The sequence below is a fragment of the Mus caroli genome, chromosome 3, assembly GCF_900094665.2.
Source record: "Mus caroli chromosome 3, CAROLI_EIJ_v1.1, whole genome shotgun sequence".
In the NCBI taxonomy this organism is placed as follows: domain Eukaryota; kingdom Metazoa; phylum Chordata; class Mammalia; order Rodentia; family Muridae; genus Mus; species Mus caroli.
The window spans coordinates 106,013,478-106,019,477 of NC_034572.1; positions in this window are offsets into that span (position 1 = coordinate 106,013,478).

Here is a 6,000-nt window from a genome sequence, read left to right on the forward strand (position 1 = left end):
GTACCCAAGGAGCTAAAGGGATCTGCCACCCTATAGGTGGAACAACATTATGAACTAAGCAGTACCCCGGAGCTCTTGACTCTAGCTGCATATGTATCAAAAGATGGCCTAGTCAGCCATCACTGCAAAGAGAGGCCCACTGGACACGCAAACTTTATATGCCCCAGTACAGGGGAACGCCAGGGCCAAAAAAATGGGAATGGGTGGATAGGGAAGTGGGGGGGCAGGTATGGGGGACTTTTGGGATAGCATTGGAAATGTAATTGAGGAAAATACATAATAAAAAAATATTAAAAAAAAAAAAGAAAGAGCCTAAGACTGAAAACACACATTTTCCTCAAGGATACAGGTTTGGTGACTTAAAGCAGAATACTTAATTCTTAGTTACTTTCTACTGCTGTGACCATGGACCATAATCAAGGTCACTTAAAAAGAAAACATTTATTTGGAATCATGTTTCCAGAGGGTTAGAGTACATAATCATCACAGGAGAGCATGGCAGCAGGCTGGAATAGCATTAGTGCAGTAGCTGAGAGCTTACATCCTGATGCACAAGTTGGAAGCCCAGAGTTTGAAAGAGCTAAGAGGGATTGTGATGAGTTTTTGAAATTTCCAAGATCATCATCACCAGCAGTATACCTCCTCCTACTAGGTCACAGTTCCTAATCCTTCCCAAATATTTCTACCAACTCCAAGTATTCAAATATATAAGTATATAGGGGCCATCTCATTCAAAGTTGTAGAATCATTAATCAGAATACAATGTAGCAAAAATTTTTAGTACCTGCAAATTATATCTAGATTACTTGAAAGTAGATAAAATATAATCAAAATGTTCTTATTCACATTAAGCATTTAAAGAACTATAACTAATAGAATTGTTCAGGTTTGTAAACATATTTAAGTAGCTAGTATGGGTAGGGTAGAGTCAGCAGCAGCAGCTCTGGAAAATATAAGCAAGACACTCTGTGAACATTCAGAATTGAACCACAATCATGGTAAACCTAAACAAAAAATTCATGATGGAATGAAGAGCTGAATTGTATGGTTGGGATAGCTGGAATTACAGTCTGGGAAAATAAAAGGTAGTGTTTCATACTCACATATTCTTCCATTGAATGCATACTTTCATTGAGGAGAAAGAATTATTAATGTACAGAGTGGTAATAAAATATGTCTAGGAGAAAATGGCTTATTTAGATCCATGCTATGAAGTTTCAAGATAAGGAAAGAAGTGCAACTAGCCCTCCAGATGTGACCTTTACAAACTTAATTTCTTTTATTCTTCAGAGGAGCAGTCTTAAATTTTAAACAGCCCTTTTTCTCTGCACCACCTGTCTATATGCAGTTAGCCCCCAGAAAGATCATCTTCCCAATCAACTAGGGAAATCTAGATTTTTATTCATTGAAAATGATCATTTTACCCTGAAGGAACAATGGCAATCTTGTCTGTCCAATGATTTTAATAGTAAGAAACAATGAACTATTTTTAATACTGAAGTAAATGATCATGTGTGGCTGTTTGATTTAAGCAAAGTTTGCAAATGTCTATCATGTATCAAGATAAAAAGAAATGTAAGAAGATTATAGATTTGTAAATAGAGATTACATTGATTGACAGTAACATCTAATGAACTGAATTAAAATAAAGAACCTGAAAAATAATGTAGGTTAAATTATAATTGGTGTTGAATAGAAATATAGCACTTGGACTGTTAAGATGAATTAGGATTTCGCTATTATATATTGTTAGAGATGTTGAATAGAATTTTATAGAGGACATTAGAGAATTATTATTTCACATGAAGTAGTTAATCAGCTATTTTGCATTGTTGCTGAGACATGTGGTAGAAACCAGATCCTGATTTCGTGGTATAGCATACTAACAAGCAATACTTATGACTTTTTAGTAGCAAGGGCTCCTGTCATTTTTCATAAAAGAACTGAGAAAAAAACCACATCATAGCAAATAAGTTTAAGTGAGCATTTGACTTTGTTAACTTTTTTAAAAGGTGAAACAATGAAGTTTTATGAAAGTTGCCACAGGCAAATGAAGACTATTGAAATAAATCTTCCTCATAGATTGTCTCCACAAATTTCTATTTAACCCCAAGAGGTTAATCATAATAAATATACTTACAAGAAATACTAAAGTGACCTGAAAGGTTGTAACTATATATTTATTTTTATGTCCCTATAATATATATACATACATATGATATATATATATATATGATTGATAGATAAATACAAAGATAATAGTTAATTGATAGATGATAGATAATAGATAGATAGATAGATAGATAGATAGATAGATAGATAGATAGATAGACTGACAGACAGATAGATAATCAAAGAATACGTGGCCCGGGACTTGAAAGGGAACAGGAGTTGGAAAATTGAGAGGTGTTGCAGTGAGAAGAGGAAAGGGAAATATAATATAATTATATATAATTAAATTTAAAAAAATACAAAAAAGTTTTTCTTCAATAAAGCAATTTATTGCAAAATTCCAGAGAGACAAGGGCTTAAAAATGATGTATTGTGAATGAAACGGACATTTTTTTCAAGTAGATTAAAGAATCTACATGTATAATATTTTTATTATAGAATACATGATACGTATGTGAATGTGCTTGGTCAGTGTTCATTTCTACACAAATTTTCATTCTTAGTTACTCAAGTACCAAAGAAATACTATAATTATGTATCATTTATATAAACAACTTCAGTATAAATGGAGACAGAACAAAATCTTAATCCCAGAGAAATTCTAAAGAGGCGGTATTCAAAGAATGTGCTGGGATTTAAATCATTTTCTTCCCTTCCTAATACTACAGAAATAGTGCAAAGAGCATTATATGTAAAGTGCTCAGAAATGATTCTTCACATATTTCATTATTAATTGATGCAACTGTGGCAGAGTGTATAAATGAAGAGATTAAATCTTAACAAGATGCTAAACATAATTCTCTGATTACAGTCATGAAGGAACAAAGAAAGTCATGAGAAGGTAAAGAAAGATACTGTCCAAGGACAGGACACCCATGCTAAAAGTAAAGGGAGGATCATAGGTATTTGCTGTGCCTCTCTCTGGTTCTAGAATTATAATTACAATTTTGCAAACATTATAAATATTGTAGCACTAGAATCCTTAAGCATGATGCCCAAATTCTGATAAAGCTGTAAAGTAAAAATCTGATGAAAATGGTGACCAACCAGGTAGACACCAAATACTTTCTCTCTGCACCCTCAAGACCTTGAAAAGACTTTTCTAGTCTCCAGCCAAGGAAACAGATAGGCTTACTACAAATCTTCACCTCTCCTTCCTTTCCGCATTATTCAAGACCCAGTCTGATACACAGCTCTATGGCAGACAGGACAGTACTTTTTAAATTTTGCTTAATATCCTGAAGTCGATTCATCAGTTAGTAGGAAAAGTGTTTCAGTTTACCAATGAGGCTGTTTCTATTTCTACCAGGACATAAAGAGTGTATCACTTTGTCCAACTTCTCATATCATATTCTCCTTTCCTTTAAACGCCCATAATCTTGTCCTCCATGGAGGTGAGAATTAACTCACTGAACTCATTCTTGTCTTCACACTTAAAACTAGTGTTTATTTACTCAATTTTAATTATGACATAGACCTTTTACACCTGAGTATTTACATCACTACAAATCTACTATGTGCTATAACTTGTTCTGCCTATTTCTATCTTTAAATAAATACTAATGTCTTTATGATCACATTTTTATTACTTCTGGAACATTATATATATGTTATCATTTTATGATTTTATTGGCTAACTACATGTTAATTTAAGCATCTGTAATATCTTAACAATCCTCATTTAAGTGGTTTTTAAAACATTTTGTATGTAGACTTCCCTCTCCTATGGTATGATGCCATGATTTGTACATGTGGTTTAATAAATGTTATTATATAGTGCTCCTTTTTCAAATAATTGTTTACTATTTTAAATGTTATTCTGTTAAAAGATTTAAATAAAGAACAACCTCTTATTTTATTAATTATAAATGATTCTTGTTTTCAATTTATGAAGAATCATATTTATAACTGTTGGGATATTTTCCTCCTCCTGTGTAATTTCAAATATATAGTTCCCTGAGTTGGTGAATAAGGTTTTCACAAATAAATATGGGGTATATATATATATATATATATATATATATATAGTGTGTATGTATATTTACACATACCTATCCTATATATATAATTTTAGGAAACACAAACTTTAAATTATTTTCAAACATTCATTTATTGGGCAAAGAGGACTACATAACAGGATTTCCCATTTTTTTTCACACATTTAATTATATTGTTCCACTTTTTATAGGTTTGTATTATAATTGAGAGAAATATGTTCATCTCCCTTATCTTTGTTCCTTTGTGAAGTATATGTGTCTTAATCTGTCTTTTTTATGATTTTCTGTTATATATAAGGTTGAGATATTTAATTATTCTATAGATTGTATATTAGTCCTATTATTTTTGTTTATACACCATGACTTTTCATAATTGAATACTCGTTTTCATCGAATTTTATTTTTCTCTTATATACATACACATATATATGTATATAAATGCTTCACATTGGAGGGTTCAAATTTTGCTCATCTTATTCTATTTTGAGATCTTAGTGATTATTGAATTGCTTTTTAAGCTATTTTTAAATTTCTGTTCATTGTTTTAGATAAATTTGCCTGTTTGGTTTTCAATAAACTGTTGTAAATCAATGAATATATCTACTGTTCTATATACTTTTATTTACAGTAGTTTAATTTGGGTCTTTTAACTTTCCCTTAGCATAATTAACATATCTTGTGTTTGCTCTTATTTTTCCTGCACATCAATTTATTTTTAATGTGTAAGTTAAAAGCTTTGACTCAAAATTCTATTATATAAGCTAACTCACAGGGCCCCAAATGGAGGAGCTAGAGAAAGTATCCAAAGAGCTAAAGAGATCTGCAACCCTGTAGGTGCAACAACATTATGAACTAACCAGTACCCAGCAAAATTTGAACCCTCCAATGTGAAGCATTTATATACATATATATGTGTATGTATATATGAGAAAAATAAAATTCGATGAAAACGAGTATTAAATTATGAAAAGTCATGGTGTATAAAAAAATTAATAGGACTAATATACAATCTATAGAATAATTAAATATCTCAACCTTATATATAACAGAAAACCATAAAAAAGACAGATTAAGACACATATACTTCACAAAGTTGGAGCTCTTGACTCTAGCTGCATATGTATCAAAAGATGGCCTAGTTGGCCATCACTGGAAAGAGAGGCCCATTGGACACGCAAACTTTATATGCCCCAGTACAGGGAAACGCCAGGGCCAAAAAATGGGAATTGGTGGGTAGGGAAGTGGAAGGGGGGACGGTATGGGGGACTTTTGGGATAGCATTGGAAATGTAATTGAAAAAAATACGTAATAAAAAAAATATTAAAAAAAAAGAAAAGAGTTTACCCTCCTTATGGGCCAAATTTTAACGATGCCTCTTGTGTTTAGTAATTATGTTTCTTGGAAACCATACTATGTAAATTTATTGACATGAATGTCCTTTAGAGGATTTTTAGTTTTCTCATTTCTGAGTACTTGCCTCAGTTTGGAAAAGGGTTCTGAGGAAGAGGTGTTTGGAAATGGTGGAAGAGTGACTCAAAGTCAGTGATGGATGCAAGCTGACAGCTCTGTGTTCTGGTCAAGATAGCTCTATGCTCAAGTTAGCTCTCCATTGTACACCAAAGCCTAGTCCTTTATTTTGCATAAGCTTCTTTCTTAAGTAGAATTAGGAACAAAACACCCATGGAAGGAGTTACAGAGACAAAGTTTGGAGCTGAGACAAAAGGATGGACCATCTAGAGACTGCCATATCCAGGGATCCACCCCATAATCAGCTTCCAAACGCTGACACCATTGCAAACACTAGCAAGATTTTGCTGAAAGGACCCAGATA